We start from the raw sequence: 24,457 nt of genomic DNA on the forward strand, positions 1-24,457 counted from the left end.
GTCATTGATAGAAAGGGAGGGAGAGAACCTCAGAGGAGAAAAGAGGCACAGACAGGCCAAGGGAGAGACAAGACATGGGGAGTGAGAGGTGGGAATAGACAGAGGGAGGGAGAAGGGTGAGAGACAGGGCGAGAGAGACAGAGCGAGAGAGTGACAGAGAGAGAGAGAGAAGAGGCATAGAGAGACAGAAGAAGAATGAGGTCATGAGGAGGGGGGACAGACAAAGAGAGAGAGGGAGAGAGGAAAACAGGGAGGATCCCACTCCAACAACTATTCACCCCTCTGCTCTCTGGCACAAGGCCCAAATCCACCCTAGGGAGAGAGACAGAGAGATGCAGGCAGTCAGAGTGGCACACCCCCAGGGATGGAGACAGACCAATGGGCAGGCAGGCAGATGAACCCAGGGAGGGAGGGAAAGTGAGAGAGTGACAGAGAGAAGCGGGGGGAGGGGAAAGGAGAGAAAGATACCAGGGTGTAGGACAGAGACAGAGGGAGATGGAAAGATAGGGAGAGAGAAACAGAGGGACAGAGAGACCCCAGAGAGAGACAGAAGGACAGACAAGCGAGAAAGAAACATGGACCGAGAGACAGTGAAACCTGAGGCTGGGAAAGCAGGACACACAGAGAAAGATAGAGGAGAGAGACAGAGGAACAGAAAGGGAGAGAGACAGAGGGAGCCAGGAAGATCCCAGGGAGGGAGACATAATGAGGAAACCCAGGGGCAGAGACAGAGCAAGAGAGAACAAAAATACCACAGGGAGAGACAGAAGGGCAGACAGGGAAGAGAGAGAAATCCCATTGAGAACAAGAAAAAGGGCAGAGAGAGAGTGGGAGAGAGGGGGAGAAATAAACTCAGGGAGAGAAACAGAAAGCAACTTAGAGTGAGAGAAAACCCAGGGATAGAATGGAAAAGGACAGGTAGGGAGGGAGAAATCCGAGGGAGAGAACAAGAAAAGACGGACAGAGAGAGAGAGAGAAATCCCAGGGAGAAAATAGGAAAGGATAGGGGGAGAGAGAGAGAGAGAGAGAGAGAGAGAGAGAGAGACAGAGGGACAGAGAGAAATCGAGTGAAAGAAGAGCAGGCAGAGAGATACCATCGAGAGTAGGTAATGGAGAGACAGTGAGGGAGCATGCAGATAGAATGACCGTCAGGCAGGAACAGCAAGATCCCATAGAACAGCGAGAGAGTGAAAGTATAGAGAGAGGTGAATGGGGAAGGTCAGAGTTCAGAAAGATTGAACGATGGAACTGGAAGAGAGCAAATGATTTGAAAAATGGATATCAGAGGGTCGGGGGAGAGCAGATGGGGGAGATTTGAAGGATGTGGGGGAGGTGGAGATTTATAGAAAGCTGTGAGAGATTTAAGAAGCTGTGAATATGGAGGCAGAGGAAGGCAGTGAAATCTGTGGGATCAGACTGTGCAGCAGCCCCATTTTTATCCCTTTGTCTCCCCCAAGCCCCAGCCCAGGTCTCACGCCCTTGTGGTCCAAACTCCAGAGACTGCCTGAACCCCATAATTCATTTCCCCCGTGAGCATGTGAGTGTGGAATTGAACGACAAGGACACGGGATGGTTTATTATAATTCTCTCGGTCTCGCTCTCTCTGGTCCCAGCTCCTGTCTGACGATTCCTCACTGCAGAATGATTTGATTCTCTCTGTCTCTGCATCATCCCGAGTTTCAGCTCCTGAATAAAATCTCCTTGGGAGTGGAGGTAAGACAGAGAGAAATGAAAATGGACTAATATTTTTAAAAAGCACTGAAAGCACAGCAAAATCTCACCACTTGCTGACTTCAGCAATCTGAGACATTCCCCACCCAGCACAGCAAGATCCCACTGCTGAACATGCCTGAACACCCACAACCTCACACTCTCCTCACCTCACCTCACCCCGCCCTCCCCACCCTAACACCAGCACAGCTCCTGATTTTAAACCCAGAGAACGGGGAACAGGAAGATGTCTCAAACTGCCTCAGGACTGTCCCAGTGTTTCTGTTTGAGGGGAAGGGCAGGAGAGATATTTACTCCAGGGCTGAGATTCACAACCCCTCACACATCCGCCATCCCCACTCCCAGAATCTGTGTGCCTCACTCTGTCTGCAAGCTTCAGTGTCAGATATCTCCCCGCCTGCCCCAGCACAGAGACAGAGAGACAGAGACAGAGGTGCCCTGTTTTTTTGGGAGGGGATGTGGGGGAAGAGAGAGAGAAAAACAGACAGACAGAAATTGATCAAATTAAATGGAAATAAAAACAAACAGAAACAAAGGGAATCCCGCCACTGACTGACCTCCAACATTTCCCCATTTTATCAGCATTTCCCCTGGGTTTGAACCCAGAGAAATGGAAGAGATTTCAACTGAGATCAAGGGGCAGATGCTTTCTGACTGCCCCCAGGCTTTATTTCCTGAGAGGCTGGGCAGAGACTCAGTGGTGGGAGTCACTCCCCGGAGCCTGTGTCTCTGTCCATCTCCATCTCCCCACTCAGAGTTTAACCTGTCCCCACCAGCTTGTTCTCTGACACTCTGGCGAGGCAGTAAAAAAACACGAAGAAATGACCAATGCTCCCCTCTGCCCACTCCCATTCACCAGGCACAAACCTCTTGCCCACTCCACCTGGGATTGGTGCTGTTTCTACATGAAATATTAATGATGAACCTTTCAAAGTGTCCAGTCGCCTGTCTCTCTCCCTCCCCGTCTCTGTCTCTGCCCCTATCCATGGATCCATCTCTGTTGACTGTCTCCTGCTCGAGAATGATCAATGTCCCTCACTCCCCCCATTTCCTCGATGTTTCAGTAGCAATGCCCTCTCCTGCCTCACGTTTGCCATGTGTTCCCATCTCCCCGCTGTGTCTCATGGATATCTGCAATGTCAATGTCACATTTTGGAGGTTGAGGGGGTGATGGGAGATGGGGTGGGTCTCGGCTGAGGTAGTGGGGGTGATAGAGGGACAACACACCCACTCAGTACAGTCACGATCAGGCCATCAGCAGACTCAGCCCAGGGCCCTGTGGATAGCATTGCATCACATGTGAGGGTGACCTACAGGCTGCAGTGGTGCACAGTAAGATCCCACCGGCAGCTGTGTGTGGGACTGCTGAGGGTTTCCCTCAACACCTTGTCGGAGCCCGGCCCACCCCCTCCACGGGCTGCAATGTGTAAACAGGCCTCTCCCCCACTGAACCCGCCAGCAAATATTACACTCCCCCATTTCAACTTGGAGCTGGCTCAGACTGAACAAGGGAGTTAACCCCTCACCACCACCTCCCTAGATCCTCTACCTAGCCCCCACAAACATGCCCACCTCTACCTGTTTCAGCTGTATTCCTTTTCCCCCCAACACTCCCATCTTCATCCCAACCCCACCTCCACACTCCCCGCTGTGCATGGTCACACAAACAGCAAAATGTGAAAATGGCCACACGTTACTGGAGAAGGTTAAGCTCATCCTGAACACTGATGTAGAGGGATTGGGGGTGGGACATCAGACCCTGCAGTTTCTGCCCCTTTCTAATGCTGAGCCCTCCCCCTGTCCCAGAGCCTGCACTGACCCCACTCCCTCACTCCCACTCCTCCCAGAGATCAGAATAAGGTCCCAGTCAATGGAAACTATTCCCTCCATTCACCCCCAGACCTCACAGACAGGCCGAGAGGGGCCAAGTGGTGGGATTGGGACATGGGGCAGTGGGGCGAGGTCGTGGGATCCTACTCCTCCTTTCCCACATCCTGGCATCCCCATCCTACCCACGCACCTCTCCATTAAAATGACAATAAGTCCCAGCAGAGTTTCTCCCAGATATTCCAAGATGAAATGCAGGAGAGGAAACAGTTTGACGGATGGACAGGAGTACCCAGCTCACCCCTCCCCTCCCGTCTCCTATTGCCTTCAGCTCGCCAATACACTTCATTCGAGTGGTGCCTGTACCTTCCATATATTGCTTGCTGCCACGTGGCCCCATCTGAAACACAGATATGACTCACAAAGCTTCATATAGGGTTAGGATTCCTGATCTCCCCCAGCCCTCCTTTCTCCCCATCCCATATACAACACCCAGAAGGGGCTAAAGTTGGAATGACCAAACAACAGCACAGCAAGATCCCAATGACTAGAGATCCCCACCCCCAGCCCTTGTATCTATTCCCCACCTCCCGTACATCCCCACCTTCCCACTCCCACTGCCCTCCGATCTCACTCCCATCCCCGCCTTTCTAAGCTTTTCCTCTCTGTCTCCATCTCCCTTTCCCCCCAACACTGTCTCTGAATTATACCTCTGTGTCTGAAATGTTGTCACCCCTGCCATTTAGTAACCCTGGCCTGTCACACTGCAGCATTGACTGTCTAAAATGGTGGAACGGTCTGGAGAGAGTGGTGGGAGTGGGGAAGCCCTAAACTGAGGAATGGCAATGGAGAGAGGGAAAGGGGGAAGAGATAAAGTAAGAGAGAAAGAAAGAGCCAGAATATGGTCAGAGAGAAAGGGAGGAAGACCCCATTCTGAGGAAGGTGCGTGGAGAAGGAGACGGGCAGAGTGAGACAGAGAGACAAAGAAAATGTAATAGCAAAGGCTCTGTAAACAACATTTGGACACTGAGCATCTTGTTGCAATGTAGGCCACACTGCAGGTAATTTGACACACAGCAAGATCCCACAGGCAGCAGTGTGGCTGCAGACAGATTGTGTGTCTCACTGATGCTGGGTAAGGGTTCAATTCTGGCTCCATATTGACAGAGAGGGACCAATCCTGCTATTTACAAAATTTAAAGTACTTCTTTCTTTCTCTGCCTCTTTCCCCTGCACCTCTGATATCTCTCTCTCACTCTCTCTTTCCAACCTCTTTGTGTGCCGTTCTCTCTCTCCCTGCTAAATCTCTTATCTTTCTGTCTTTGTTCCTCTCTCACTTCTTCCCTCCCCCGCCCCTCATCTCTGATCTTTTTTTCTCGCTCTCCCAGATTTAATCTTGAGCATTGTAATCTTTATCTTTTAAAAAGACTGTGGCATTGATATTTGAGGATATTCTGTTTGATAAATGGGGGCACTGTTTCCCAGCATTCTGTGCCAGTAATGCTGCAGGCCATTGATACACAGTGTGATCCCACAGGTCACCCCTTCCTGCTCCACAATGTGTTGAAATCACAATTTCCATTCAGAGAAGAGGCTATCAGTTTCTTTGGGACAAAAAACACCCCCTCCATCCCAGGATTTGAGTTGGTGGGTGGCACTTTCTAGAACAAAGTGATTGGAGCTGGGCAGTGAAGAGATATTGGAGACCCCAGTTCTCTCCCCCACAACATGCCCCCTCCCCCAGACCCTGTCTCCCTTTCCCAGCACAGATACAAAGACACATCTTGTCCCTTTATCCCTCGGACCCTCCCGCTCAGTCTTTTTGTCTACATCTGTGTTTTTTTTGTTGATCGAAAACTTTTGTGTTGCAAATTATTTCTAACTCCCCCACTGTTTCTGTTTGTTTGAAAAAAACAATTGGAGGAAGCTGGAGGGGGTTCAGGAGAGGAGACAGGGAGAGAAAGACTGAGATGCCCTCGCAGTTACTCAGGGGATTGAAGTAAAATGTCCAAATAATGTTTTAGTTAGTGATAATGGGAACTGCAGATGCTGGAAAATCCAAGATAATGAAATGTGAGGCTGGATGAACACAGCAGGCCCTGCAGCATCTCGGGAGCACAAAAGCTGACGTTTCAGGCTCTCTGATGAAGGGTCTAGGCCCGAAACGTCAGCTTTTGTGCTCCTGAGATGCTGCTGGGCCTGCTGTGTTCATCCAGCCTCACATTTCATTATCTCTAAAGTTTTAGTTATGTGGTTATCAGTTTTTTTTCATCCTGGCCTACACACATCACATGTTACTCTGAAGTGAGAATGAGTCTTTGCAAAGAGTTTCACATTTATGGTTTTAATTTCCTCCATGGGGAATCCTGCTGTTAGACACTCACTGGGAGGAGAATTAACATGTTTGTGTCAAATCCCAGGCTTCTTTCTTCAACCGCAGGCTTCAAAAGGTTTTAAAAGTTACCTGGAGGCTCCTAAAAGAAAACCAGGGTACACCAGAGGAATTCAAACCTTGACAACAAACAAATACAACTCACATGTGCCCCGCGGTGTGCAGCCTGTTGAACAGGCCTCTGGCCAATGCCTGAACCCCACCCCTCCTCGCTCTGGAGGAAACCTGTGTCCAAGGGAAGGATTTCTTGTCCCATTGTGGTTTCAAAATAAATGGACAGAGCAAGAGGGGAGAAATTATTGGAACTGGAAAGGAAGGGCATTGTTAAAGAAATTTCACGGCAAGAGGTGAGGGTTTGATGTTTCTCCTTCACACAAGCCATCCCTTATCAATGCCAGGCTCTGTTTGAATTGGGGAAAAATTTGGGAAATTTCAATCCCAGACCCATCAGGCAAGGTTAACAGGAGGAGATTATCGAGACAGTCGCATTGCTGCAGGCCAATGAGGCACAGCAAGATCCCACTGCCAGCAATGTGTCAGGAACAAGATAAACCCAATCTTTGTAATGGAATATTGGTTAAATGGTCAATATTTTCTGTATCCCCAGGCACTACCATGACAGATACTTAAAAATCTCAAATGCCTCTCTCTCCGTCCCTCTCCCTTTTCCCCTGTCCCTCTCCCTGTTGCAAGTCTGTCTCTCACTCCCAATGTCGACTTCACATTCACACATTATTACTCTGACATCAGAACATGTCTTTTGTGAGATTTCACATTTACAGTTTTAATTTCCTCCTTGGGGAGTCCTGACACATGTTTGTGTCAAATCCCAAGGCCCCGATTACTTTAACCCCAAGCTTCAAACCCTGGGGCGCAGCCTGTCCAATAAGCCTCAGCATGATGTCCCCTTTGGAGAAAGCCCTTGTTCTATGCCTTGTGGGCCCCAAACGCTTCCCCTTTGGTTCTTCAAAAAAAAACTGGTCCCTTTGGAGAAAAAAAAGAGACAGCATTAGTTGCAAGGCAAAGCAGAGACAGTGCAGCAAGATCCTGGGATTTCCTCTCTGTCACACGGACAACGTCTTGGCAACATCTGAACACAAACATATCGGGTGATGCATTGAGTTTCCATGCCAGTCCCTTTGTAAAGCTTTGAAATGATGGGTTACCTGATCAAAACAGTCACGACCTGTAACAATGGCACTGGGACAATTAATACACAGCAAGATCCCACATGCAGCAGTGTCCCAGCAGCCAGATAATCTGATTTTTTTTCCCTTCTGTGATGCTGGCTCAGTTTAATTATTTCCTGTGACCCCAGAAACTGACATTACAGTTAATTCACAATCTCAAATACTCTCCCTGGCTCTCCTGTTTGACCTACTCTTTCAATTCTTCAAATCCTTCTCTCACTGTCACATTTTATCACGCTGCCCTCCTCCGTAACCCACATTAAACCTCAGGGTCAAAAAGAGACAGGACTCATATGGGCCCCTCATGGGATGCAGTGGGAACAGACATCAGGCCAATGTTGTAACCCTCTGGAAGTTGTTCTTTTTCAAAGCTTTCCTGGCCCCAGACATTTTGGATCTTCACGTTGTAGCTTTCCAAACCAGAAATTCCTGGGGATAGAAGAGAAAAGATTAGTTGAAAGGGGGAGCTAGAGCATTTTGCAGCAAAATTACACAAGAGGCCAGGTTTATCTTCATTACCCCACGTCCACAGCATTACAAAACATCACAGCAACATCAAACTACCAAATAAATCATAAGCTGGTAATAAACCAGAGGTTTAAAATAATAATAAACACACATACACACACACAATCTCAATCAAACAGGGAGAGCTGCTCACTCTCACAGTTTCAGAGATAATGGGAACTGCAGATGCTGGAGAATTCCAAGATAATAAAATGTGAGGCTGGATGAACACAGCAGGCCAAGCAGCATCTCAGGAGCACAAAAGCTGACGTTTCGGGCCTAGACCCTGCATCAGAGGATAAATCTGATACATTTCTCAGTGAATGATTTGCAGACTCCACCTCTGACACATTGCAATGTCGCTCAGTCTGCTCATTAGGGAGGCCTCTGTGTGATAGAGATGGTAATTTCCAGGATTGGAGTCTTTTGTTGGATCTTCCTGGCCATTGAAATGTTAATTCTCCGGCAGCAAAGCTTTATTCGCAACAAACAACTGCACCTCCCAGTCGCAAACCATTTCCACACCCCCTCCCATTCTCGAGATGACATGTCCATCATGGGCCTCCTGCACTGCCACAATGATGCCACCCGAAGGTTGCAAGAACAGCAACTCATATTCCGCCTGGGAACCCTGCAGCCTAATGGTATCAATGTGGAGAGATAATGGGGACTGCAGATGCTGGAGATTCCAAGATAATAAAATGTGAGGCTGGATGAACACAGCAGGCCAAGCAGCATCTCAGGAGCACAAATCCTCATCAGGAGCCTCTCTGATGAAGGGTCTAGGCCCGAAACGTCAGCTTTTGTGCTCCTGAGATGCTGCTTGGCCTGCTGTGTTCATCCAGCCTCACATTTTATTATCTTGGTATCAATGTGGACTTCACCAGTTTCAAAATCTCCCCTTCCCCTACTGCATAGTTCCAGCCCAGTTCGTCCCCTCCCCCCACTGCACCACACAACCAGCCCAGCTCTTCCCCCCGACCCACTGCATCCCAAAACCAGTCCAACCTGTCTCTGCCTCCCTAACCGGTTCTTCCTCTCACCCATCCCTTCCTCCCACCCCAAGCCGCACCCCCATCTACCTACTAACCTCATCCCACCTCCCTGACCTGTCCGTCTTCCCTGGACTGACCTATCCCCTCCCTACCTCCCCACCTCTCCTCTCTCTACCTATCTTCTTTACTCTCCATCTTCGGTCCGCCTTCCCCTCTCTCCCTATTTATTCCAGTTCCCTCTCCCCATCCCCCTCTCTGATGAAGGGTCTAGGCCCGAAACGTCAGCTTTTGTGCTCCTGAGATGCTGCTTGGCCTGCTGTGTTCATGCAGCCTCACATTTTGTTGTCTTTACCAACCCTTGTTCTTTGAAACCTTTTTAAAGCCATGTTATCTCTGTCAGTGCAGTTTGAAAATATTTAACATTGGTCTCATAATAGCACTTAAGAGCCTGACTGCGGATGCCCCAAGAGACAGGAATAGAAAGATAATGGGGATATTTGCTGAGGATCTCTCAGTATTTTCCTACTGTCAGTGTGGCTCCCAGAATCAAACTCCTGAGATGCTGCTTGGCCTGCTGTGCTCATCCAGCTTCACACTTTGTTATCTCTTTCTCACTCTCTCTCTCTCTCTCTCTTCTGCCACTGTCTCTCCCTGGCCTGCACTCCATGCAGCCATTTCAAACTTGACAGTCAAAGCTTTGTTTATTCTCCTCCTTGGGAGCACTTTATAAAGGTTTTGTCAGGGGGTGTAGTCAGTGATGTTCTGAGCTCAAGGGGTCAGCGTGTTGTGTGTGTGTGCGTGTATGTGTGTGTGAGCGTGCAAGTATGTGCATGTACGTGTGAGCGTGAGTTTGTGTGAGTGTGCACATATGTGCATGTATCTGTGTGCATGTGTGTGTGAGCATGCAGGTGTGTGAGCGTGCACATGCATGTGAAAGTGCACGTGTTTTAGAGCGCATGCATGTGTGTATGAGCGCGCACATGTGTGACCACGCATGTGTGTGTGTGCTCATATGTGTGCGAGTGCTCACATGTGTGCATGTGTGTGTAAGTGTGCACGTGTGTGTGTGTGAGAGCATGCATGTTTGTGTGTGTGCGAGCACACACGTGTGTGAGTGCACGCGCATGTGTGTGAGTGTATGCGCATGTATGTATGTGTGTGTGCGTGCATATGTGCGTGTGTGTATGTGAGCATGTGCATGTGTGTGTGTGCACGTGTGAGCATGTGCCTGTGAGCGTGTGCTTGTGAGCATGTGCGTTTGTGTGAACGTGTGTGGGTATGTGCATGTGTCCGTATGTGTGTGCGTGTGAGTGCGCGCATGTGCAGGTGTGTATCTACATGTCATACAGTCCGACAGCACAAAAACAGATTCTTCGGTCCAACCAGTGCATGCCGAACATAATCCCAAATGAACCTAGTCTGACCTGCCTGCCACTGGCCCAAATGTATTTTAAGTGATATAATTGTACTCACACACACCTCTTACTCAGGAAATTTATTCCACACACTTACCACCCTCTGTGTAAAAACTTTTCCCCTCATGTCTTCTCTAAATCTTTCTCCTCTCGCCTTTAAAATTGTGTCCCCTAGTCTTGAAAAGTCCCATCCTAGGGAAATGACAGCTACCATTACCTCTATCTATACCCCTCATTATTTTATAAACTCCTTATCAGGTCACCTTTAAAGCTCCTATGCTTCAGTGAAAAACATCCCAATATATCCGACCTTTCTTTGTACCTCAAATCATCCATAATCAGCAACATCCAGGCCAATAGTGTGTGCGTGTGCGCGTGTGTCTCTGTGTGTCTGCATGCGCGTGTCTCTGTGTCTGTGCACGTGTGTGTCTCTGTGTGTCTGCGCGCGTGTCTCTGTGTGTCTGCGCACGCGTGTGTCTCTGTGTGTTTGCGCGCGTGAGAGAGAGAGACCCAAAGAAAGGGTCTGCCTGTGTGCGTGCATAGAAAGAAAGACCATGCATGTGAGTGTGTCTATTGGACTGCAAAGTTTGTGTCAATGATTCCATCCTGTAATTTCATTCAGTAACTGTCTTCCCCTGTGTTTCTTCCCCTGCCACAGTGAAGACTCTCAAACAGTCCCTTACTCTCAATCACACACACTCTCGTGTGTGCAGACGCTCTCACATACAGTCTTGTACATACACACATGCACACACTCACATATATTCACAGGGACAAAAAGAAAGAGAGAGACACACAGAAAGACACAGAGATGGTGAGAGAGAGAATGATTACACTTGTAAATGTATCAGCAATTCGACAATTTATACAACGAGGGTGGGCAAGACACAGATTTTCAGAGGTTTTGAGAGAGACAGAGAGAGGATGACACAGATAGGTGCAGTGACAGAGAGAATCACAAATAGACACAGTGACAGGGAAGAGAGAATCACAGATAGATGCATGGAGCGAGAGAGAGAGAGAGAGGGAGAGACATAGATAGACACAGACTCAGATAGAGCAAGAGAAACAGATTAAGACAGGGTCAGAGAGATAGATAGATAGGCACCGTGGCTCAGTGGCTAGCACTGCTGCCTCACAGCACCAGGGACCCAAGTTCTCTCCCATCCTTGGGTGACTGTGTGAAGTTTGCACATGGTCTCCAAGTCTGCGTGACTTTCCTCCGGGTGCTCAGTTTTCCTTCCACGGTCCAAAGGTGTACAGTTTAAGTGGATTGACCACGCTAAATTGTTCAGCAATGTATATAACAAGTGGGTTATGGGGGTGTGTGTTTTGGTGGGAGGCTCTGAAGGATAGTATAGCCTTATTGGGCTGAATGGCCTGTTTTCACACTGTAGGGAATCCATGAATGAAAGAAACAGATATACACAGCGACATAGAGAGATTACTGATATATGTAGGGACGCAAACAGAACCACAGATAGACACATGGAGCAGAGAGAGATTATCACACTTATGAACCGATCACAGAGACATTGCAGCTACATTCAGCAACATGGAGTGGGATTCACAGAAACAGAGACAGACAAACAGATTCACAGAGAAATAGCATGAGATAGATAGAGAAAGAGACAAAGCTAAGATGAAAACGATGACACTGTTATCACAAGGAGAAATGGAGACTGAGACAGACACTCTCTCCCCTTTACTATGAGTACAGTGGCACAGAGTTGTACATCATCTAAAGGTCCCTGCAGGGATCACTCAGGATTATTCAGCAAAAATGATCTTCCACAACAGCACCCACTATTCCAGGATTGACTGCTTTCATCCTTTTGGGAACATCCCCATCCCCATTCTCTGCTCCCAGACACAGAGCACACTGACTCCGAACGATATTCCCATTGCAATGCTGTCACTGGGTCTGAATCCATGAAGTGCCACCCTCACAACACTGTGGGTGAGCTCCATCTCATGGACTGTAAAGGGTTCACATCCTGACTGATTGTCACTCATATCCCATGAAGGAAGTAGAAGAATATTGGACACTGGAGAAGGAGAATAGACAATAGACAACAGGTGCTGGAGTAGGCCATTCGGCCCTTCGAGCCAGCACCACCACTCATTATGATCACGGCTGATCATCCACAATCAGTATCCTGTTCCTGCCTTATCCCCATAACCCTTGATTCCACTATCTTTAAGAGCTCTGTCCACCTCTTTCTTGAAAGTATCCAGAGAGGTGGCCTCCACTGCCTTCTGGGGCAGAGCATACCACATATCCACCACTCTCTGGGTGAAGAAGTTTTTCCTCAACTCTGTTCTAAATGGCCTACCCCTTATTTAGACACAAAGACAAAGAGACACAGATGCTGAAGCCTTACCAATGACTCACTGCTACGCTGTCTGAGTGCATCTCCCCCACAGTCTCATTGTGCCCAGTTCCCACTTTTCAGGAATGCTGGGGAATAGTCAGAATAGCAAGTGCAGCCTCATTCCAGTGAAAGACCTCATTTACTGCAATCCTGGATAATCGTAGGGGAACTCTCAGCACACAGTCTCCAGCAGATCCTTCAACACAATCACAACATTATAATCACAGGGACAGAGACAGTCACAGAAACACACAGGTACATAAGAGGCAAACCATGAAATCCGAAAGGACAGAGAAATAGGCCTCATCGTATGATCAATACTGCTCACACACAAACTCAGCTGAAGTCCAGAGCACCCAGGTTCAAATCCAGCCACGACTGAGGGTGGAATTTAAGTTCAATAAAGAATTCAGAGCTGAGAATGCAACAATGATGTTGAATGCATTGTCAATTTTTGGGAAAAAGAAAACACTTGCTTCATTTTTCCATCCCCACTCCTGTCTGCTTTCCAGAGAGACCACTCTCTCCATGACTCCCTTGTTCGCTCCACACTGCCCTCCAACCCCACCACACCCGGCACCTTCCGCGTAACCGCAGGAAATGCTACACTTGTCCCCACACCTCCTCCCTCACCCCTATCCCAGGCCCCAAGATGACATTCCACATTAAGCAGAGGTTCACCTGCACATCTACCAATGTGGTATACTGCATCCACTGTACCCGGTGCGGCTTTCTCTACATTGGGGAAACCAAGCGGAGGCTTGGGGACCGCTTTGCAGAACACCTCCGCGCAGTTCGCAACAAACTACTGCACCTCCCAGTCGCAAACCACTTCCACTCCCCCTCCCATTCTCTAGATGACATGTCCATCATGGGCCTCCTGCAGTGCCACAATGACGCCACCCGAAGGTTGCAGGAACAGCAACTCATATTCCGCTTGGGAACTCTGCAGCCCAATGGTATCAATGGACTTCACCAGCTTCAAAATCTCCCCTTCCCCCACCGCATCCCAAAACCAGCCCAGTTCGTCCCCTCCCCCCACTGCACCACACAACCAGCCCAGCTCTTCCCCTCCACTCACTGCATCCCAAAACCAGTCCAACCTGTCTCTGCCTCCCTAACCTGTTCTTCCTCTCACCCATCCCTTCCTCCCACCCCAAGCCGCACCTCCATCTCCTACCGACTAACCTCATCCCACCTCCTTGACCTGTCCGTCTTCCCTGGACTGACATATCCCCTCCCTACCTCCCCACCTATACTCTCCTCTCCACCTATCTTCTCTTCTCTCCATCTTCGGTCCGCCTCCCTCTCTCTCCCTATTTATTCCAGAACCCTTACCCCATCCCCATCTCTGATGAAGGGTCTAGGCCCAAAACGTCAGCTTTTGAGCTCCTGAGATGCTGCCGGGCCTGCTGTGTTCATCCAGCCTCACATTTCGTTATCTTGGAATTCTCCAGCATCTGCAGTTCCCATTATCACTGCTTCACTAATGCTCATTGTCTGGTTTGGCCTAACATGTGAGTCCAGGCCCACAGCTCTCTGCACAGTCAGTGATGGGCATGAAATGCAGGCCTGGCCAGAAATGTTTTCATCCCAGATGTGATTAAAATAAACAAACATTGGGGCAGAGAGAATCAGAGACAGGGTAGTGAGCGAGACAAGAGAAATATATACATGGGGATAGAAAGAGAGAAACACAGTACAGGTCATGTCAGAAACTGAGGATCACAAAAGCACACGGGGACAGAGAGAGACACAGCTCTACTCAGGAAGAGAGAGAGAGATAGACATGCACACATAGAAAGACACACATAGATCAACACAGGGATGAGAGAGAGCTCGAGATAGACACAGGCACAGAGAAAGAGACACAAATAGATCAACACAGGAATGACAGAGAGAGTCATAGATAGACACCCAGACACAGAGAGAGAGAGAGAAACAGATAGACACAGGGGCACAGTGAGAGAGAGTCACAGATAGACACGGGGCAGAGAAATGATGACGGATATGAAATGAGACACAGCTACATTCTGGGCCACAGAGAGAGATTTACAGGAATACACAGGGACAGAGAGTTATGGAGAGATTCACAAAGAACACGGAGTGACAGAGAGCGAGAGAGAGCAGAAGAAACAAATAGGGGCTCACAAACCTAAGATGAAGACAATGACAGCTCTACACAGGGAAAGATGGAGAATAAGAGACAGTGTGCAAAACCTTAATGACTCTAGCCCTTTACCATCAGTTCAGAAAGACAGACCTATGCATCATTTGCAACATCCTCTGCAAATATCATTCAGGGTTATTCAGCACCTCCTTCCAAAAATGACCTCCCTAAACAGCAACCACTATTCCCAAATGGACAACAGCAGTCCATGCCTGGAACATCCCCATGCCCAAAGTCTGCTTCCAAACACAGAGCACAATGACTTCAAATGATATCCCCATTCTGACCCTGTCACTGGGCTCAAATCCCATCTTCACAACACTGTGGGTGAGCTACACCACATGGTTTGCAGAGGGTTCACTCACCGACTGATAGGCACTCATGTCCCATGAAGAAACAGGAAGAAGGAGAGAAAAAGAAGCATGCAGGAACAAAGGGAGGCTCACAGATACACCCAGAGACAGAGCAGGGAAATTAGCACAGATTTGGTCTGAAGTTGCTCCGTGGGATCTGAGGGACACTCGATGGGCCAGCTGTCATTCCCCTTCACTACCTGCCCTCAGAAAGGCGATGGTGGTTGGTTTCGCTGACCCAAAGCAGTCCATCTGGTTTAGGGAAGGCCAAAGTGTGATTTAGGAGGGAGTTCCTGGGTGAGACACAGTGCCAGGGAAGGAGCAAACATCTAGATCACAGCCAGGACATGGTGCCTCTTGCAGGGACACATGCAGGTGGGTGGCAGATGAACTCCAAGTGCTTCTGTCACCCTGGTCATTCTCAGTGGTGAGGGGTCATATAGTTGCTGGGAACGAGTGTTGGAATGTTGCTTCCATTGTTATTGCTGTGGGACACATGCCTGACCCTCTGCATTGAAGGAGAGAGACAGAGGATGAATATACTTGTAAATGTCACATCAGTTAGAGAGTTTATGTAGTGAGGGAGGGAGAGATAGATGCAGATGTCGGGGGGGGTGGTGCGGGGTATGGTGAGAGAGAGATAGGGACAGAAAGAGAGAAACACACACACACACACACACACACACACACACACACACACACACACAAACACACACATACACACAAAATGATTAAGTGAGAGACAGAGGGAGATACAGAGACAGAGGGACAGATTTACACAGGGACAAACGGAGAATGAGAGCAACACCCTTCACCATCGATTCAGAGGGACAGAGTTGTGCTTCATTTCCACGAACCTACAGAGATCACTTTGGATTATTCAGCATCTCCTTCCAGAAATGGTCTTGCAAAACAGCATCCACTATTCCTGAATGGACAAGAGCAGTCCATGCCTGGAACATGACCATCTCCAATCTCTGCTCCCAGACACAGTGAACACTGGCCCGAATGATATTCCCATTCTGACACTGTCACTTGGTCCGAGTCCAGGAAGTGCCACCCTCACAATGCTGTGGGTGAGCTACACTGCATGGGCTGCAAAGGGTTCAATCACTGGCTAATGGCCACTCACATCCCATGAAGGAACTGGAAGAATATTGGACACTGGAAGAGGCGGAGAGAACACACAAGGACAAGGGGAGGTTCAAAGATACACACAGAGACGGAGAGCACAAGCGAGGGAGCGAATCACAGAACGGGTCTGAAGTTGCTCCATGGGATCTAAGGGACACTCGATGAGCCAGCTATCATTTCCCTTTCCCACCTGCCCTCGAGAAGGTGATGGCACTCTGCTTTGCTGAGCCAGTGCAATTCATCTATTTGAGGGAATGCCAAAGTGTGATTTTGGAGGTAGTTCCTGGATGGGGCACAGTGCCAGGAAAGGAGCGATCCATCCTGTTCACAGGCAGCATGCTGTGCCTCTTGCAGGGGCACATTTATTTGTGAGGTGGGTCATTTCTGTTGCCCTGGTCATTTTCGGGGTGAGTAGACCGGGCGCGGCGGGGGAGGTCACATAGTTGCTGGGAATGAGTTTAGTCGTGTGGCCTCCATTGTTGTTGCTTTGGGACAGATGTTTGCCCCTCCGCTCTGAACGAGAGAGAGAGGACGATTACACTTGTAAACGTTACATCAATGAGACAGTTTATGTAGTGACCGAGGGAGAGACGCACACAGATAGTCACAGGGTGAGAGGAAGACTCAGACCCAGGGATAGAGATAGAGAGATACACACATAGCAAATGGGAGAAACACAGAGAGAGGGAGAGAGACCGACAGATAGACAGACAGACAGACACATGCAGAATCACAAGTAGACAAAGAGAAACAGAGACACAGATAGGCACAGAGACAGAGACAGACAGTCACAGATTAACATCAGGACCAACACAGACACAGGGCAGGGGGTGTGGGGGGAGATATCGTCACATGGAGACAGGCAAAGAGTGACAGATAAACACAGGTACAGAAACAGAGAGAGATAGAGTCTCAGATGGACACAACAATCAAGATAGAGACAGATACATATAGGGACAGAGAGAGAAAGAGGCAGACACTGTCTGTGTGGTGTTGGCATGTTCTCCCTGTGACTGTGTGGGTTTCCTCCGGGTGCTCTGGTTTGCTCCCATGTGCTGGCTGGGTGGATTGGCCAAGCAAAATTGCCCATAGTTTTCAGGGATGAGTAGGTTAAGTGGGTTGCAGGGAGATGTGTCTGGGTGGGGTCCACTGAGGGCCGGAGTGGAGTTCTTGGGCCGAAGGGCCTGTTTCCATACTGTAGGAATATCTGAATTCTATGAAAACATTGCTAAGTGATCTCTGATGGGAATATTGGAAATAACGCACAGCTCTGTCCCTCTGAACAGATGGTGGAGGGGTGGAGTTATAAAGGTGTTACACACAGTGTTAGTCTTATGCTCCATTTCTCCCTGCCTAAGGCTGTCATTGCCTTCATCTTACATTTGTGACACTGTCTCTATCTCGTGTTCTCGCTCTGTCCTTCTGTATCCTCTATGCACCCGCCCGTGCTCTCTGTCCCTGTGTGTTCCTGTGTATGTCTCTCCATAATCCCTAAATGCAGTTGTGAATCTTTCTCGATCTCACTTGAAATGTGTGATGATCTCTCTCTATCCTTGTCTATATGTGACTCTGTGACAGAGAAAGAGAGAGACACAGATAGTCACAGGGACAGACAGACAAAGAGAGACAGATAGATACAGTGACAGGGACAGAGTCACTGATAGACAAGAATAGAGAGAGATCATCACACATTTCAAGTGAGATCGAGAAAGATTCACAACTGCATTTAGGGATTATGGAGAGGCATACACAGGAACACACAGGGACAGAGAGCACGGGCGGGTGCACAGAGGATACAGAAGGACAGAGCGAGAACACGAGATAGAGACAGTGTCACAAATGTAAGATGAAGGCAATGACAGCCTTAGGCAGGGAGAAATGGAGCATAAGACTAACACTGTGTGTAACACCTTTGTAACTCCACCCCTCCACCATCTGTTCAGAGGGACAGAGCTGTGCATTATTTCCAATATTCCCATCAGTGATCACTTAGCATTCTTTTCATAGAATTCAGAGAATGCCGACAGTATGGAAACAGGCCCTTCGGCCCAAGAACTCCACTCCGACCCTCACAGCACCTCAGTCAGACACATCTCCCTGCAACCCACTCAATCTACACATCCTTGAACACTATGGCCATCTTAGCTTGGCCAATCCACCTAGCCAGCACATGGGAGGAAACTGGAGCACCTGGAGGAAACCCACGCAGCCACAGGGAGAACATGCCACCTCCACACAGACAGTTGCCCAAGGTTGGAATCAAACCCAGGTCCTTGGCACTGTGAGGCAGCAGTGCTAACTACTGAGCCACTGTGCCGCCCTTCTATTCAGCATCTCCTTCCAAAATGTTCTTCCCAAACAGCACCCACTATCCATGAAGGGACAAGAGCAGTCCATGCCTGGAACGCCCCCATCTCGAGTCTTTACTCCCAGACCCAGAGCACAGTGACTCTGAGTGAAATTCCCATTCCGACACTGTCACTGGCTCTGAATCCAGCAAGTGCCACCCTCACAATACTGTGGGTGAACTATACCTTACGGATGGCAAAGGGCTCACTCACTGACTGATGGCCAATCAGATCCCATGAAGGACCTGGCGGAATACTGGGGACGAGAAGAGGGAGAGACACACAAATAGACAGAAACAAAGGGAGCCTCGAAGATACACCCAAAGAGAGAGTGAGGGAAAGAACCACAGAATGGGTCTGAAGTTGCTCCATGGAATCTGAGGCTCAATAAATGGGACAGTAGTCATTCCCCTTCATTGCCTGCCCTGAAGAAGGTGATGGTGGTCTGCTTTGTTGATGCACTGCTGTCCATCTGGTTTAGGAGAGTCCACAGTATGATTCAGGAGAGAGTTCTTGGATGGGACACAGTGCCAGGGAATGAGCAACCCATCTTGCTCACCATCAGGATGTTGTGCCTCTTGCAGGTGAAATTGAACCAGCCTCACCCCCAATAACTAAATCTGAAACATCCAAGAGAAGCACACCTCACCCTATAATCTGGTAAAAGAAGTGTGAAAAGTGGTGTAACTTGCCTCTCACCCTAACCTGTTAATAATGAGTGATCAAACAAAATATACCCCTTATATGCACTCTGTAATCAACAAGTAACAATTTATTTATATAGTTCTAACAGAGATCAAACTTGGTAAGCCAGCAACAAACTGAACATTTCCCCTCTAACTGCTAACTATTCCGGAATAAAATAAGATTCTAATAGTATGCTGTCATAATAAATTCAAGTCCCACTTATATTAAGCAAAATTTAAAAAAAGAACTTAGTGTCTCAAAATTACAGCCAGGTCACATCTTCTGGAATGTCCTGTATCTTCTCTGTTGAATTCTTCTGTCAGGAATGCCTCCTCTGTGGAATTCTTGTGTCAGGAACATTAACTAGTTGTGCTGTAGGTACCTTTGCTTTCGATGGCCTTAACTCCACGGCTTTTCGAAATCTGTGAGAGCCAATGAATCTTTCTTTAGAGATGATTGTCGGTAACTTGGACAGGTGGCAGTTTGCTCTCTTGACTTCCCTAATCTTTAATACCCTTAGTGACATTTCATTTTCTTACAACAGAATTGATCCCAAGTTGTCAAAATGATTAGATTTAAACTTAATTGTTTTTGTTTCGGTATGTAAGTGCCTGGTTGAAATTAATTGGCTAAAATCAAAACTTGTTGCCTTGATAACAAAATGAAACTGTGGATTGGCCTGCTAACTATACAGCCTTTTGAAACAAATGTTAAAATTCAAGTGTTCTTTGAACCTACTAACCAGCAAGCTGGTCACAGAACTATTTCTTTAAATCTCCAAGCCAAACAAAAACAGATTATCTTTTAAAGGGAACACTCACTTCTTTCCTCCTTCTCATTTAACAAACATCAAAATTTTACAGAAAAAATTCTAACATCCTGCCTTCCAGTCCAATAGCACTCTATCCAACTTTGTAACACTTCCAACAATCTAGATCTCTGGCGGTTCTACTTGTTCCAGCAATTCAGTCTAACTAAATATTACATAAATTTCCATCGTAATCTTGACAGTCCATGTGTCAGGAGCACATCCTATGGGAAAATGTGGATGTGGATCTGTCCTAGATTGTCTCATCTGCAGGAAATATTTCTACATTGCGATCCTCTGGCTGAAACATGAAGCTGGGTTGTGAGGAAAGGCAGGACTGAGAGCGCTACAGTATACCACAGCTGACTGTATTAGTTACAAAAGCAAATCTCTAGGCTCATTCTGCACCATGGTCAGTGAGGATCAGTGATTCCCTACCTTGGTGAAAACATTCTTGTTTTCCAAAGATAGCATCTTGAATTGAATATTCTCATGTATCAGAACTCTCTCCAGCTTCTGTGATGCACAATGGGCATTAATTTCTACCCAGAATCAACAAGACACAGAAAGTGCCTTTTCTGTTTAAATAGCACAGCTTCAGTGCCACAATCAAATAAATAAGGAGATTGCTTCTCCAAAATAAACCATCAAGATAGTGGCAGAATTACACCATTCAGCATCTGGAGCCTGATTAGCAGTTTAATAATGCTGTTTGTTTGAAAAAGGAGTCACATCAGTCACAAAAAACTTACTGTTTCTCTCTCCACAGATGCTGCCAGATTTGCTATGTCCCTCCTTGTCTTTTTTTTAAATTTCCAGCATCCACAGTGGACGTTTCTATTTTAGTAACATCATAGCTGACTTCTCCACTCATCCAGTTTCTGCAACATCTTTTTGATCCCCTTCACATTGCAAACGTTGCTACTCATTTTCTGGAATATAGTCAGTGATTCAGTCCCTGAGGAGGAATGCCAATGCGTGTTTCCTTCAGTGAGGAAAACAAATCTGCACACACTTGTGTTCCTCTGGCTTTAGGAGGTTCCACAAAGTGCATGAATAGAAATCACATTGCAAGGAACATATCACATTTCCAGGTGTTCAAGTCACTTCATGTGTAATTTGTAGACAAAGGAAATCTGTGTTCTAGGGAGCAGAATCCTATTAGACACAGCCTGTTGCATACAGCAACATGACACTCTCAAATATAGAAGCCATAGTCTGATATTTAAAACGTTTTATCAGCAGAAAATGTCACATAAAGCACCCACTCCTTGTCACTTTAATACATGACCTTCCTGACAAGATAACACAAAAACAAATACAATCTAGTCAGACAGCTAAGCTAGTGTGGGTAACAGGTAGAACTGGCTCATATTGAATTGTGAATCAACATTTTCACTGCAAAACTGACAACAAAACACTTCAACACCATTCACACCCGGTGTGACATAAATAAATGCAGATTGGTTGGACAGGCTGGCTTTGTTTCCACTGGAGTATTGGAAGAATGAGTGGTGTCCTGACAAGGTAGATGTGGAAAAGAGGTTTCCTCTGGTGGGTCATTCCTCAATGAGAGGGCACTGTTTTAAAATTGGGTTCACCCTTTCAGGACAGAGATGAGGAGACTTATTTCCATTCAGAGGGCTGTGCTATTTTTAAACTCTCTGCCTCAGAAGGTGTGTTCATTGAATATTTTTAAGACATGGGTTAATGGATTGTTCTTCAGCAGAAGCATCAGTGTTCATTTGTGTTGAAGTAAATATGGCATTTCAAACACAAACAGATCAGTCATGAATGTATTGAATGATGCAGCAGGTTTGAAGGGCTGAATGGTCTACACATGGTCACAGGGTTGTGATCTAGAAAGGGAGATTTAAAATGATGGAAACCAAAGTCTTGACCAAATAGGTAGGTTTTCCAGGAGCCTAAAAGATGAAAGGAGCGTAGAACGGACCAGACGAAGAGAATTTCCCAGCTTAGGCCCAAGCCAGCTGAGGGTAAATCCATTAATAGTGAGTGAGGTAAATAAAATCAGGAATTCTCCAGCAGCTGGAATTGGATAAGTGCAGATACTTTGAGAAGGGGTGAAATTGTAGAAATAGGATCAGGCGAGGTCGTCGTTAGATCTGAGAACAGTGAGCCAAACTTTGGAAGAATGTTTAGATTGAACATAATGGAGCTCATGGTGAAATTGTGGTGGATATTTTACAGGACCTGTAAGGACATAGGCGGTAGAATCTGTGATGATCATGAATACATGAAGGCAGAATGTGGAACACAAACTTGGACTGTTAGTCATGGCGAAAGGGAACAAATGCTAGATGGAGTGTTTCAGCAGCTGATGGACTGAGGCCAAGGCGAGCCAGTGAAAACTGAGCAAATGGCCATCATCCAATAGGGCAAAGAAACTGATCCATCAGCCAGAAACTGACTGACCATGTAGCTGTTAGTGATTCCAACACAAGTGAATGGAAACACTGTCCAGAGTTTGTTCCTGCAACATTTAATACAGCCATAAAATGAAAATTGAATAATTAGCTGAAAAGAAGTACATTGCTCAGTTAGAGTCAAAAATTATTTAATATTCAGTGAATGAACATTACTTTCTGCAGAGTAAAATATTCTGTGCATCAATAATCTCACAGAAATACAGTCAAAGGGGAATGTAAACTTGGCAGATACCTAATGAAACAACCACCTGTATAAAAACAGCTCAGAACAAAGGGGCTGAATCCTCACTGACAAGCAACACAGATATCATCAGTTTTACAGCTAGAAATCAGAATTGTTCAGAAAATCTTACCAGAAAATGCTGATTGATGATGTGTGCTAGAAATTGTTTTCAGTGAAATAACTTTGTGATCTGCCACTTATTCGTTCAGAAATGATTCTGTGCTTCGACTGTGAAAAGCAGGTGTATAGTTTACTGGCCGCCTGATTTACAGACAAAGGAAAGCTGATCGGGTAAATTACACTGTTAGTGACAGTTCATCGCATACAACAACAAGAGCTTCTTACAAGAGAACAGAACAGATTCTAGTTAATGAGACGCACATCCCAAAATGAAAATCTGCTGCCTTGACCAACATGCTGCCTGTTTGAACAACATAAACATGTTGCCAATGTAGTGAGACATTTGAACTGCCCACTACAACTATCATGTCTTTCTCAATTCAATAATCACTGTTTCAATGTATTATTCAAGCTATTATGAGTTGTGTATGTATAATTAGTTCCTGGGACAATCTAGATATTCTGTTGAATAAACACATTTACAACCTGTATATTGCTTAGCCTAATTTTATAAGTAAAATATAACTTTTTTTAATCAATCACAGTAGCTATCTTTTAAATGGTAGATTCATAATCATAATAAATTTCTAATTATTCTGAGTGAGGAACACCTTGCAAAGGAAATTACTTTTCACGTCAGCACTGACATTACATATTTTACAGCTTCCAGTGCAATCATCCAACTATGTGTACAAGTATTCCATAGGTCCATAAAGCTAAAACTAAAGTTTTTTTTCTGACATCCTTTCATTACTTTGTTTTTGAGTTACACTTAATAGCATAAAATATTACAGGCATCAAATAAGATTGAATTTTCAATGCAAAAACTGGTACAATAATCACATATTATTCAGCTCATTAATTGGAGTTAGATTCGAATGATTTTTTAACTGTATGATCACCTTAATTTCACTGAAATAATTACATTACACTTTTTAGCTCTATACATATGTAAAATGAATGTTAAGTCATTCATAAGTGATATCAAAAACTGTTCACATTTTGTTTTTTAAGTCCAACAATCATGGAATATGTTTTCCAAAAATAAGTAAATTCTGTCCAAAAGAACCTTCTCCAATAATTTCCCAACTACTGACCTAAGGTTCACATTTCTGTAATTTGCTGAAATGGGAAAATCCTGGATAGATTGATAAATGAGTGAATTTGACTGATTGATGAATTTGGGTAAAGGGATGTTTCAGCACATTAATTAATGTTTAATGTTTCAGGTCGCTTTGCTCTTCCTCAGAACTGATTCCCATTTTTTGTTTCAGATCCAATGACTTCATTTCACAGGGACAAAGCTTCCAATTTGTATCAGGTTAACTATTGGCCTCCACTTTTCTTTAGAAAAGAGTTTTATGCTCTCACGTCTGTCGTCTGCAAGGTGTTAGAAAGGATTCTGAGGGATAGGATTTATGACCATCTGGAAGAGCATGGCTTGATCAAAAGCAGTCAACACGGCTTTGTGCGGGGCAGGTCATGCCTCACAAACCTTATCGAGTTCTTTGAGGATGTGACTAGAAAAGTTGATGAGGGTCGAGCTGTGGATGTGGTGTATATGGATTTCAGTAAGGCATTTGATAAGGTTCCCCATGGTAGGCTCATTCAGAAGTTCAGGAGGAATGGGATACAGGGGAACTTAGCTGCCTGGATACAGAATTGGCTGGCCAACAGAAGACAGCGAGTGGTAGTAGAAGGAAAATATTCTGCCTGGAAGTCAGTGGTGAGT

General features: G+C 46.4%; 1 long non-coding RNA gene across 1 annotated transcript; it reads right to left on the reverse strand.

Annotated features, from left to right (window-relative positions):
• Positions 1-6,657: 6,657 nt before the first annotated feature.
• Positions 6,658-22,854, reverse strand: LOC132207740 (uncharacterized). The gene is made up of 3 exons (XR_009443771.1): positions 22,736-22,854; positions 19,391-19,546; positions 6,658-7,569 (listed from the first exon to the last, which is right to left on the reverse strand). It is a non-coding gene; the product is annotated as an uncharacterized LOC132207740 (long non-coding RNA).
• Positions 22,855-24,457: the final 1,603 nt, after the last annotated feature.

The sequence above is a fragment of the Stegostoma tigrinum genome, unplaced genomic scaffold (genome assembly GCF_030684315.1).
Source record: "Stegostoma tigrinum isolate sSteTig4 unplaced genomic scaffold, sSteTig4.hap1 scaffold_143, whole genome shotgun sequence".
Classification (NCBI taxonomy): Eukaryota; Metazoa; Chordata; class Chondrichthyes; order Orectolobiformes; family Stegostomatidae; genus Stegostoma; species Stegostoma tigrinum.